Source organism: Rhipicephalus microplus, unplaced genomic scaffold (assembly GCF_043290135.1).
Source record: "Rhipicephalus microplus isolate Deutch F79 unplaced genomic scaffold, USDA_Rmic scaffold_134, whole genome shotgun sequence".
Taxonomy (NCBI): Eukaryota; Metazoa; Arthropoda; class Arachnida; order Ixodida; family Ixodidae; genus Rhipicephalus; species Rhipicephalus microplus.
This window is the reverse complement of record NW_027464706.1, coordinates 257,501-270,000: the sequence shown is the minus strand read 5'-3', so window position 1 is coordinate 270,000 and position 12,500 is coordinate 257,501. Positions and strand designations below refer to the sequence as shown.

Genomic DNA, 12,500 nt, shown 5'->3' with positions numbered 1-12,500 from the left:
TTAGAGTCGTGAAAAAGTGTTTGTTCAATTCCGTACAGTCAAAACCAAACGTTTCTGGCACTCGGCCAAACAGTGGCCAAGAAGGGCGCTTTTCAGCGCACGCTTGGACTCCAAAACTCTGCCGCGCCTTTTTCGGCTGCCGCAAATCGAGCAAACGGTGTGTTTCGGACGGCGTTTCGCTTCCGCTACTTGCGAGTGCTTTCGTGGTCCACCCCTCTATAAATACTCGGGAGGCGTCGAAGCCGGTTCTCCAAGCCGGACCCGTAGGTATCGTTGTGTGCTCGCTCTCATTGGCCCGCCTAACCAGAAAATGCCTGCGGTACACCCATTTGGATAAGAGTGCACGCAGATGCGGGCCTCGACGGCTACACATTTCCTCGGGCGGCCGCCTCCCGGCCTCCGTGGAGCGCGGGATGCACGGTCCCATCGACAAGCCTCTCCCGTTTTTACCGTGGCGTCGCGGTTCACCACGGCGGGCGGGTCGGTCTCCTCCGCATAAAAAGGGGGACCCCCGCTTTTTGTTCCACGAAATCGCACAAGCTTTTTTCGCATCCACGGTTTGCCACCGCACACCAAAATGCCGATCCGGCTGCCTACTTTAGCCAACAGGTGGAGCCAGGCGCGCCGTACTTGCGCGGCACTTCCCACGTCCACCGAAGTCGGTGCCAAGGACCACTTTCGGCGCCGGAGCCGCGTACGAGCCTACTCGAGGCGGAAGAACGAAGCCAGCAAGGGCCTGGCCGCAAGTGCGTTCAATTGTCGGGACGTCCAAGTCCCTCGTTCTTCCGTGCTTCCTCTTTCGGCAAGTCGTTGCGGCACCTTCCCAAAGCGCGCAGACCCGCTAATCGCGACGAGCGCGACGTGGCCGTGCCGCCTTTCCCTCGGCAGCAAGCAAAACGCCTGGCAACGTCGACGCTCCCCTAACCGCGATCTCGCACCGTGTTTCGTGTGGCGAATTCAAAAGCCGGCCGGCGCTGCTGCAACCATTACGGTCGGTACGCATACGCCGCGGAGGGCGGGACGGTCATCGGAGCGTGCGGTTCCTCCATCGAGTACTGCGCACCTCGGCCGTCGCATCGCCGTGCCATGACCGGCCGCGCGTCAACGCGAACCGGTGCCAGCGAGATCCCTCGCCTGCAAGAACCGACCGGCAGCCTCCGTCACCCGAGGACGCGGAGGCGCTTGCCGCGGACGGCGGGACGGTATGCACTGGTGCACAGCGGACCCGTCACATCGCCAGTTCCTTGACCGACCGCCGACGCTTGTGCCGTTCCTCTCGTACTTGGCAGTCGCCGCGCGATTGTCGGGTCTCGTTCTTGCACGCTCGAACGGTCGGGAGGGCACTCGGCTGGCGTTTCGGGAACGCGCAGCCTCGCCTTCTACCGACGTAACCACGACTCGCCGTTCGCGCTCCGCCGCTCCTGTTTACAGTACTAGGCGGTCCCGCAGCGGTCGGGTCGCGCATTTCGAGCGCTTCGAGCCACGGTGCAGTGGCGGGTCGAAAGCCGACCTATGAGTGCGTTGCGCCGTTTGTACCCGCGTCCGCCACCTGGCCGACCGTCCAAGGTCGCGGTGTTGGCGTCCGCTGGGCGCAACAATTTGTCACGGGGTGCCGCTCCACATTCAGGCAGCCCCGTGGGGAAAAGCCGACCCCGCGTCCAAACGGGGTCAGCGGCAGAAAGTGTCGGGCGCAGACGCAGCTGAGGCGCTCACCCTTCACAATCCGTTAATGATCCTTCCGCAGGTTCACCTACGGAAACCTTGTTACGACTTTTACTTCCTCTAAATGATCAAGTTTGGTCATCTTTCCAACAGACCGGCGCAACCGAAAGGCCGCGCCGGACATCGGTCCGAAGACCTCACTAAATCATTCAATCGGTAGTAGCGACGGGCGGTGTGTACAAAGGGCAGGGACGTAATCAACGCGAGCTTATGACTCGCGCTTACTGGGAATTCCTCGTTCAAGGGGAACAATTGCAAGCCCCTATCCCAATCACGAAAGAAGTTCCACGGGTTACCCAGTCTTTTCAGACAGGGATAAAGACACGCTGCTTCCTTCAGTGTAGCGCGCGTGCGGCCCCGGACATCTAAGGGCATCACAGACCTGTTATTGCTCTGTTTCGTGCGGCTAGGAGCCGCTTGTCCCTCTAAGAAGGTTGTAAGGTGCTGGGAACCCCGCACCTATTTAATAGGCTAGAGTCTCGTTCGTTATCGGAATTAACCAGACAAATCGCTCCACCAACTAAGAACGGCCATGCACCACCATCCACCGAATCAAGAAAGAGCTCTCAATCTGTCAATCCTCCCAGTGTCCGGGCCGGGTAAGTTTTCCCGTGTTGAGTCAAATTAAGCCGCAGGCTCCACTCCTGGTGGTGCCCTTCCGTCAATTCCTTTAAGTTTCAGCTTTGCAACCATACTTCCCCCGGAACCCAAATACTTTGGTTTCCCGGAAGCTGCCCGCCGAGTCATTTGAGTAACTCAGGCGGATCGCTGGTTGGCATCGTTTATGGTCAGAACTAGGGCGGTATCTGATCGCCTTCGAACCTCTGACTTTCGTTCTTGATCAATGAAAACATTCTTGGCAAATGCTTTCGCAGTAGTTCGTCTTGCGACGGTCCAAGAATTTCACCTCTAGCGCCGCAATACGAATGCCCCCGTCCGTCCCTCTTAATCATTACCTCGTATTCCAAAAACCAACAGAACAGAAACGAGGTCTTGTTCTATTATTCCATGCAAGTTTATTCAGGCGACTCGCCTGCGTTGAGCACTCTAATTTTTTCAAAGTAAAAGCACCGGCCATCTCGAGGCACACAATGAAGTGCACCAAGAAAGAACCGGCATGATGTTCAGTCCGAGCCGTCGCATCGGGTAGATGCACTACTCGTCTGGAACTGAGATCCAACTACGAGCTTTTTAACCGCAGCAGCTTTAGTATACGCTATTGGAGCTGGAATTACCGCGGCTGCTGGCACCAGACTTGCCCTCCAATTGATCCTCGTTAAAGGATTTAGAGTGTACTCATTTCAATTACGGGGCCTCAAAAGAGTCCCGTATTGTTATTTTTCGTCACTACCTCCCCGTGCCGGGAGTGGGTAATTTGCGCGCCTGCTGCCTTCCTTGGATGTGGTAGCCGTTTCTCAGGCTCCCTCTCCGGAATCGAACCCTGATTCTCCGTTACCCGTAACAACCATGGTAAGCAAGTAACCTACCATCGAAAGTTGATAAGGCAGACACTTGAAAGAAACGTCGCCGGCTCGTGGCCATGCGATCAGCACAAAGTTATCCAGAGTCACCACACAATACGGGCCGAAACCCGATCGATCTTGGTCTAATAAAAGCACCCGTTACCCAAAGGGCTCCAGGCTCACTGCATGTATTAGCTCTAGAATTGCCACAGTTATCCAAGTAGGAAGAAACGATCTAAGGAACCATAACTGATTTAATGAGCCATTCGCGGTTTCGCCTTATTTCGGCATGTACTTAGACATGCATGGCTTAATCTTTGAGACAAGCATATGATTACTGGCAGGATCAACCAGGTAATCGTTCGACTGCGCGTCCGTCCTCGCCCTCGGCGGGCCGGACGCAGTCTGTGTGCGGCGGAGGCCACCTTCAGGCGCCCCAACACGCTTATTTTGCACTCCGAGATGACGGCGTTCGAGCTCGCTACGGCACAACCTTCCCGAAAGACGAGTGGGAGCCGTGCGGCAAGAAGCACGTTCATGCTCGCTCTTTTTCGTTGCATCGACTCGGTCGCGCCGTGCGGGTTGCCCAAGCCCGCTGCACTGTCGGTGGACCGGCCGGAACTAGCAACGGAGCCGAGACTGCAAAGCCGCCAGACGACGGGTCACGCCCGCGTCTTCGGCGCTTTCGCATCTGAATCGCCCGAGGACGACACGGAACACACCTCGATATCGTGGTAAAACGGCACCGTCCGACAACCAGCCCCTAACGCATCAAGCGGATGAGGCTGCAGACGACTGCCGTGGATTCCCCTGGAGCAGACCCGAGGACACGCTTGACGAGGCCGAAGCCCGCCGCATATCAGACACCCGGTCGCTTTCGCGTACGCCGCTCACGAGAACCCCCACATAATAGCAGCGATAAGTACCCAGACCTCCTTGGGCCCTAATACGAGCGTACTCGAGAAAATTTCACCGCGGGTGTGCCCCGAAACGTGTGGCATGTTGAGCGTGCCACAAGTCTACGTCGCTCTCAAACCCGCCGAGGTCGTAGAATTTGCGACCCTACTCACGAAATTCCCACCGAGGATACGGCCGCAAACGTACCGCACCTTGGGTAGGCCACGAGTTTGTGCAACACTACGCTGACGGCACAGCACCGAGGTCGTGCGCGCACGCACGGGAAAATTCCGCCGCGGTTTCTGCCGAAAACGTGAGGCACCACGACTCTCCGCAAGTTCGCGTCGACTGCGAAAGACCGAAGTCGTGAACGACGTGTCCGCTACTCGCCGCCGACACGCTGGACACCAAACGTACAACGACTCGACGGCGTCGTAGAGGCCCACGACGCGGTTTTCCTTAACGACGTCTCGGCGTGGCACCGACAGGTTAGAACGGCCGACCAACGTTCCCTGTCCGCCGTTCGGCTCAGTCGAAGGGCTCGGCGACTTCGGCAACGCTGCGAAGCCGCACGGTGACGCACGCCATGTCTCCATTTTTTTTTTTCTTTCTGCGTCTGCCGGGGTGCCCCTATAATAGCAGCGATAAGCACCCAGACCGCCGTGGGTCGCTCGCCCCGGCTGACGTGGTTTTTCGTACTCCTGCGGCGGTCGCCGTCAAGCACGTCCAAATACGCTACTTTCGTGGGCGCATTCACGCTCTTTCGCTTCGCCGGAGTGCCAGCACTCACTCTGCCAAAAACGGCGAACATCCGAGCGGCGGTTCCCACTTTTGCGTCGGCGTCGCAAACCCCGCCCCGGCAGACGAGGTTTGCCGTACTCGTGCGACGGTGGCCGGCGGGCACGTCGAAAGACGCCGATATCGTGCGCGAATTGGCGCACCTTGGCTTCACCGGAGTGCCGCCACTGACTCCTCCAAAAACGGCGAAGATCCGAGCGGCGCTTCCCACTTTCGCATCGGCGTCCCGAACTCCGCCCCGGCTGACGCGGTTTACCGTACTCGTGCGACGGTCGCCGGCGAGCACGTGGAAAGACGCCGATATCGTGCCCGAATCGGCTCCGTTCGGCTTCGCCGGAGTGCCAGCACTGGCTCGGCGAAAGACGACGAACATCCGAGCGACGGTTCTCACTATTGCGTACGCGTCGCAAACCCCGCCCCGGCAGACGCACTTTGCCGTACTCGTGCGACGGTCGCCGGCGAGCACGTAGAAAGACGCCGATATCGTGCCGGAATCGGCCCCGTTTGGCTTCGCCGGAGTGCCAGCACTCACTCGGCCACAAACGGCGAACATCCGAGCGGCGGTTCCCACTTAGCCGTCGGCGTCCCGAACTCCGCCCCGGCAGACGCGGTTGCCGAGCTCGTGCGACTAGCGACCGCGAAGCCGTCTCGCGACGCCGCTTTCGTGCGCGGCTCCCACTGCGACCTGGGTCACCCGAGGTCGACGAGCAAAAAAGAATGTCGAAAAAAATTTTTTTTTTTTTTTGCGTCTGCCGGGGTGCCCCTATAATAGCAGCGATAAGCACCCAGACCGCCATGGGTCGCTCGCCCCGGCTGACGTGGTTTTTCGTTTTCCTGCGGTGGTCGTCGTCAAGCACGTCCAAACACGCCACTTTCGTGGGCGCATTCGCGCTCTTTCGCTTCGCCGGAGTGCCAGCACTCACTCTGCCAAAAACGGCGAACATCCGAGCGGCGGTTCCCACTTTTGCGTCGGCGTCGCAAACCCCGCCCCGGCAGACGAGGTTTGCCGTACTCGTGCGACGGTGGCCGGCGGGCACGTCGAAAGACGCCGATATCGTGCGCGAATTGGCGCACCTTGGCTTCACCGGAGTGCCGCCACTGACTCCTCCAAAAACGGCGAAGATCCGAGCGGCGCTTCCCACTTTCGCATCGGCGTCCCGAACTCCGCCCCGGCTGACGCGGTTTACCGTACTCGTGCGACGGTCGCCGGCGAGCACGTGGAAAGACGCCGATATCGTGCCCGAATCGGCTCCGTTCGGCTTCGCCGGATTGCCAGCACTGGCTCGGCGAAAGACGACGAACATCCGAGCGACGGTTCTCACTATTGCGTACGCGTCGCAAACCCCGCCCCGGCAGACGCACTTTGCCGTACTCGTGCGACGGTCGCCGGCGAGCACGTAGAAAGACGCCGATATCGTGCCGGAATCGGCCCCGTTTGGCTTCGCCGGAGTGCCAGCACTCACTCGGCCACAAACGGCGAACATCCGAGCGGCGGTTCCCACTTAGCCGTCGGCGTCCCGAACTCCGCCCCGGCAGACGCGGTTGCCGAGCTCGTGCGACTAGCGACCGCGAAGCCGTCTCGCGACGCCGCTTTCGTGCGCGGCTCCCACTGCGACCTGGGTCACCCGAGGTCGACGAGCAAAAAAGAATGTCGAAAAAAATTTTTTTTTTTTTTTTTGCGTCTGCCGGGGTGCCCCTATAATAGCAGCGATAAGCACCCAGACCGCCATGGGTCGCTCGCCCCGGCTGACGTGGTTTTTCGTTTTCCTGCGGTGGTCGTCGTCAAGCACGTCCAAACACGCCACTTTCGTGGGCGCATTCGCGCTCTTTCGCTTCGCCGGAGTGCCAGCACTCACTCTGCCAAAAACGGCGAACATCCTAGTGGCGGTTCCCACTTTTGCGTCGGCGTCGCCAACCCCGCCCCGGCATACGCGGTTTGCCGTACTCGTGCGGCGGTGGCCGGCGGGCACGTCGAAAGACACCGATATCGTGCGCGAGTCGATGCTTCTTGGTCTCGCAGGAGGGCCGCCACTCACTCCTGCAAAAACGGCGAAGATCCGAGCGGCGCTTCCCACTTTTTCGTCGGCGTCGCAAACCTCGCCCCGGCAGACGCGCTTTGCCGTACTCGTGCGACGGTCGCCGGCGAGCACGTCGAAATACGCCGATATCGTGCCCGAATCGGCCCCGTTTCGCTTCGCCGGAGTGCCAGCACTCGCTCGGCCAAAGACGACGAACATCCGAGCGACGGTTCCCACTATTGCGTACGCGTCGCGAACCCCGCCCCGGCAGACGCGGTTTGCCGTACTCGTGCGGCGGTGGCCGGCGGGCACGTCGAAAGACGCCGATATCGTGCACGAATTGGCGCTCCTTGGCTTCACCGGAGTGCCAGCACTCACTCGGCCAAAAACGGCGAACATCCGAGCAGCGGTACCCACTTAGCCGTCGGCATCCCGAACTCCGCGCCGGCTGACGCGGTTGCCGAGCTCGTGCGACTAGCGACCGCGAACGCGTCTCGCGACGCCGCTTTCGTGCGCGGCTCCCATTGCGACCTGGGTTACCCGAGCTCGACCAGCAAAAAAGAAGGTCGAAATTTTTTTTTTTTTTTTCTGCGTCTGCCGGGGTGCCCCTATAATAGCAGCGATAAGCACCCAGACCGCCGTGTGTCGCTCGCCCCGGCTGACGTGGTTTTTCGTACTCCTGCAGCGGTCGCCGTCACGCACGTCCAAATACGCCACTTTCGTGGGCGCATTCGCGCTCTTTCGCGTCGCCGGAGTGCCAGCACTCACTCTGCCAAAAACGGCCAACATCCGAGCGGCGGTTCCCACTTTTGCGTCGGCGTCGTAAACCCCGCCCCGGCAGACGCGGTTTGCCCTACTCGTGCGACGGTCGCCGGCGAGCGCGTCGAAAGACGCCGATATCGTGCGCGAGTCGATGCTTCTTGGTCTCGCAGGAGGGCCGCCACTCACTCCTGCAAAAACGGCGAAGATCCGAGCGGCGCTTCCCACTTTTTCGTCGGCGTCGCAAACCTCGCCCCGGCAGACGCGCTTTGCCGTACTCGTGCGACGGTCGCCGGCGAGCACGTCGAAATACGCCGATATCGTGCCCGAATCGGCCCCGTTTCGCTTCGCCGGAGTGCCAGCACTCGCTCGGCCAAAGACGACGAACATCCGAGCGACGGTTCCCACTATTGCGTACGCGTCGCGAACCCCGCCCCGGCAGACGCGGTTTGCCGTACTCGTGCGGCGGTGGCCGGCGGGCACGTCGAAAGACGCCGATATCGTGCACGAATTGGCGCTCCTTGGCTTCACCGGAGTGCCAGCACTCACTCGGCCAAAAACGGCGAACATCCGAGCAGCGGTACCCACTTAGCCGTCGGCATCCCGAACTCCGCGCCGGCTGATGCGGTTGCCGAGCTCGTGCGACTAGCGACCGCGAACGCGTCTCGCGACGCCGCTTTCGTGCGCGGCTCCCATTGCGACCTGGGTTACCCGAGCTCGACCAGCAAAAAAGAAGGTCGAAAATTTTTTTTTTTTTTTCTGCGTCTGCCGGGGTGCCCCTATAATAGCAGCGATAAGCACCCAGACCGCCGTGTGTCGCTCGCCCCGGCTGACGTGGTTTTTCGTACTCCTGCAGCGGTCGCCGTCACGCACGTCCAAATACGCCACTTTCGTGGGCGCATTCGCGCTCTTTCGCGTCGCCGGAGTGCCAGCACTCACTCTGCCAAAAACGGCCAACATCCGAGCGGCGGTTCCCACTTTTGCGTCGGCGTCGTAAACCCCGCCCCGGCAGACGCGGTTTGCCCTACTCGTGCGACGGTCGCCGGCGAGCGCGTCGAAAGACGCCGATATCGTGCGCTAATTGGCGCTCCTTGGCTTCTCCGGAGTGCCGCCACTCACTCCTCCAAAAACGGCGAAGATCCGAGCGGCGTTCTCCACTTTCGCATCGGCGTCCCGAACTCCGCCCGGGCTGACGCGGTTTACCGTACTCGTGCGACGGTCGCCGGCGGGCACGTCGAAAGACGCCGATATCGTGCCGTAATCGGCCCCGTTTGGCTTCGCCCGAGTGCCAGCACTCACTCGGCCAAAAACGGCGAACATCCGAGCAGCGTTTCCCACTTTCGCATCGGCGTCCCGAAGCCCGCCCCGGCAGACGCGGTTTGCCCTACTCGAGCGACGGTCGCCGGCGATCACGTCGAAAGGCGCCGAATTCGTGCACGAATCGATGCTTCTTGGTCTCGCAGGAGGGCCGCCACTCACTCCTGCAAAAACGGCGAAGATCCGAGTTGCGCTTCCCACTTTTTCGTCGGCGTCCCGAACTACGCCCCGGCTGACGCGGTTTACCGTACTCGTGCGACGGTCGCCGGCGGGCACTTCAAAATACGCCGATTTCGTGGGCGCATTCACGCTGTTTCGCTTCCCCGGAGTGCCAACACTCACTCTGCCGAAAGCGGCGATCATCCGAGCGGCGGTTCCCACTTTTGCGTCGGCTTCGCAAACGGCGCCCCGGCAGACGCGCTCGTGCGACGTACTCGTGCGACGGTCGCCGGCGAGCACGTCGAAAGACGCCGATATCGTGCTCGAATCGACCCCGTTTCGCTTCGCCGGAGTGCTGCCAGTCACGGCGCAGAAAACGGCGAACAAGTGTTTTTTTTTTTTTTTCCTAGAATTTGTGTTATAGAAGGCACATTTGATATCGGACGATAATTTTCAACTTTATCACGCGCACCGATTTTCGTGTAGAGGTTTGCAAGTTTATGGGAATTTCTCCACTTGGAATAATGCGATTTAGTAGTACTACGAGAACTTCATGGATGTACTCAAGGGTACGGGGCAAGTCAGTTACGTCAACACCTGCAGATTTTTTACACTTCAAACTGAAAATTGTTGGTTGTGAGTCCTCGTGTGATATTAAAGGCCGATTCGCTAACACATAGAACAAAGAAAGAAAGGAAGAAAAAACGCCCGCGCTCGCTCAAGAAACCTGGGTTCGCAACAAGTGGCAACAACAAGCAACCGAGCGAGTGCGCCAAAACCCGTGGCGGCCGAACAAACGCGAAGTCCCAACCGCGTCAGCCGGGGCGGCACGGGACAGGAAAAATCACTTCAGCCGGGGCGGCGGGGCACCGAATAAACCTCGTCACCTCGTCGCAGGATAAAAGAGGAAACAAAAAGTCTAAACAGCGTCTGCTGGAGCGAATGCGTAATAAAACAACAACAACAACAAAAAAAAAAAACACCCGCGCTCAAGAAGTCTGCAATCACCACAAAAGGCGACTGTGACCGAGCAGCGTCAGCCGGGGCCGTGCGGAAACGGAAAAACCGCGACTACCGGGGCGTCGAGGCACCGAAAAATCCACTTCAGCCGCGGCGAAAAAAAAAAACAAAAAGAAAGACGGAGGGGGGGGGGGGGGGAACCACGTCTGCCGGGGCGAAGGAAAAAAAAAAAACGCGTCTGCCGGGGCGAGCCCGGGTGCGGCACCACCGGGAAAACTGTGGCAAACAGACATGGCGATCGAGTGAGTGGGCCGCCAGCCAGGCTCAGCCAAAAAGTGCAAAGTCCGAACTGCGTCAGCCGGGGCGGCAAAAACCACGTCAGCCGGGGCGGCGCAAAAAACCGCGTCTGCCGGGGCGGCACGAAACCGCGTCAGCCGGGGCGGCGCGAAAACTGCGTCAGCCGGGGCGAAAGAAAAAAAAAAAAAACGCGTCTGCCGGGGCGAGCCCGGGTGCGGCACCACCGGGAAAACTGTGGCAAACAGACATGGCGATCGAGTGAGTGGGCCGCCAGCCAGGCACAGCCGAAAAGTGCAAAGTCCGAACCGTGTCAGCCGGGGCGGCAAAAAACCGCGTCAGCCGGGGCGGCGCAAAAAACCGCGTCTGCCGGGGCGGCACGAAACCGCGTCAGCCGGGGCGGCGCGAAAACTGCGTCAGCCGGGGCGAGCCCGGGTGCGGCACCACCGGGAAAACTGTGGCAAACAGACATGGCGATCGAGTGAGTGGGCCGCCAGCCAGGCTCAGCCAAAAAGTGCCAAGTCCGAACTGCGTCAGCCGGGGCGGCAAAAAACCGCGTCAGCCGGGGCGGCGCAAAAAACCGCGTCTGCCGGGGCGGCGCGAAAACCGCGTCTGCCGGGGCGGCGCGAAAACTGCGTCAGCCGGGGCGAAAGAAAAAAAAAAACGCGTCTGCCGGGGCGAGCCCGGGTGCGGCACCACCGGGAAAACTGTGGCAAACAGACATGGCGATCGAGTGAGTGGGCCGCCAGCAAGGCTCAGCCAAAAAGTGCTAAGTCCGAACTGCGTCAGCTGGGGCGGCAAAAAACCGCGTCTGCCGGGGCGGCACGAAACCGCGTCAGCCGGGGCGGCGCGAAAACCGCGTCTGCCGGGGCGGCACGAAACCGCGTCAGCCGGGGCGGCGCGAAAACTGCGTCAGCCGGGGCGAGCCCGGGTGCGGCACCACCGGGAAAACTGTGGCAAACAGACATGGCGATCGAGTGAGTGGGCCGCCAGCCAGGCACAGCCGAAAAGTGCTAAGTCCGAACTGCGTCAGCCGGGGCGGCAAAAACCGCGTCAGCCGGGGCGGCGCGAAAACCGCGTCTGCCGGGGCGGCACGAAACCGCGTCAGCCGGGGCGGCGCGAAAACTGCGTCAGCCGGGGCGAGCCCGGGTGCGGCACCACCGGGAAAACTGTGGCTAACAGACATGGCGATCGAGTGAGTGGGCCACCAGCCAGGCTCAGCCAAAAAGTGCTAAGTCCGAACTGCGTCAGCCGGGGCGGCAAAAACCGCGTCAGCCGGGGCGGCGCAAAAAACCGCGTCTGCCGGGGCGGCACGAAACCGCGTCAGCCGGGGCGGCGCGAAAACTGCGTCAGCCGGGGCGAAAGAAAAAAAAAAACGCGTCTGCCGGGGCGAGCCCGGGTGCGGCACCACCGGGAAAACTGTGGCAAACAGACATGGCGATCGAGTGAGTGGGCCGCCAGCCAGGCACAGCCGAAAAGTGCCAAGTCCGAACTGCGTCAGCCGGGGCGGCAAAAAACCGCGTCAGCCGGGGCGGCGCAAAAAACCGCGTCTGCCGGGGCGGCACGAAACCGCGTCAGCCGGGGCGGCGCGAAAACTGCGTCAGCCGGGGCGAGCCCGGGTGCGGCACCACCGGGAAAACTGTGGCAAACAGACATGGCGATCGAGTGAGTGGGCCGCCAGCCAGGCTCAGCCAAAAAGTGCCAAGTCCGAACTGCGTCAGCCGGGGCGGCGCAAAAAACCGCGTCTGCCGGGGCGGCGCGAAAACCGCGTCTGCCGGGGCGGCGCGAAAACTGCGTCAGCCGGGGCGAAAGAAAAAAAAACGCGTCTGCCGGGGCGAGCCCGGGTGCGGCACCACCGGGAAAACTGTGGCAAACAGACATGGCGATCGAGTGAGTGGGCCGCCAGCAAGGCTCAGCCAAAAAGTGCCAAGTCCGAACTGCGTCAGCCGGGGCGGCAAAAAACCGCGTCTGCCGGGGCGGCACGAAACCGCGTCAGCCGGGGCGGCGCGAAAACCGCGTCTGCCGGGGCGGCACGAAACCGCGTCAGCCGGGGCGAGCCCGGGTGCGGCACCACCGGGAAAACTGTGGCAAACAGACATGGCGATCGAGTGAG

At 61.0% G+C, this 12,500-nt stretch overlaps 2 non-coding genes across 2 annotated transcripts in view; both read right to left on the bottom strand.

The window, feature by feature from the left end:
• LOC142790898 (5.8S ribosomal RNA) overlaps positions 1 to 8 on the bottom strand; it is a 153-nt gene extending 145 nt beyond the window's left edge. Inside the window, exon 1 of the ribosomal RNA XR_012889837.1 lies at positions 1 to 8. This exon is cut by the window's left edge and continues 145 nt beyond it. This is a non-coding gene — a ribosomal RNA (5.8S ribosomal RNA).
• A 1,719-nt stretch (positions 9 to 1,727) lies between these two features.
• LOC142790929 (small subunit ribosomal RNA) lies at positions 1,728 to 3,542 on the bottom strand. Its single transcript, XR_012889866.1, has one exon. It is a non-coding gene; the product is annotated as a small subunit ribosomal RNA (ribosomal RNA).
• Positions 3,543 to 12,500: the final 8,958 nt, after the last annotated feature.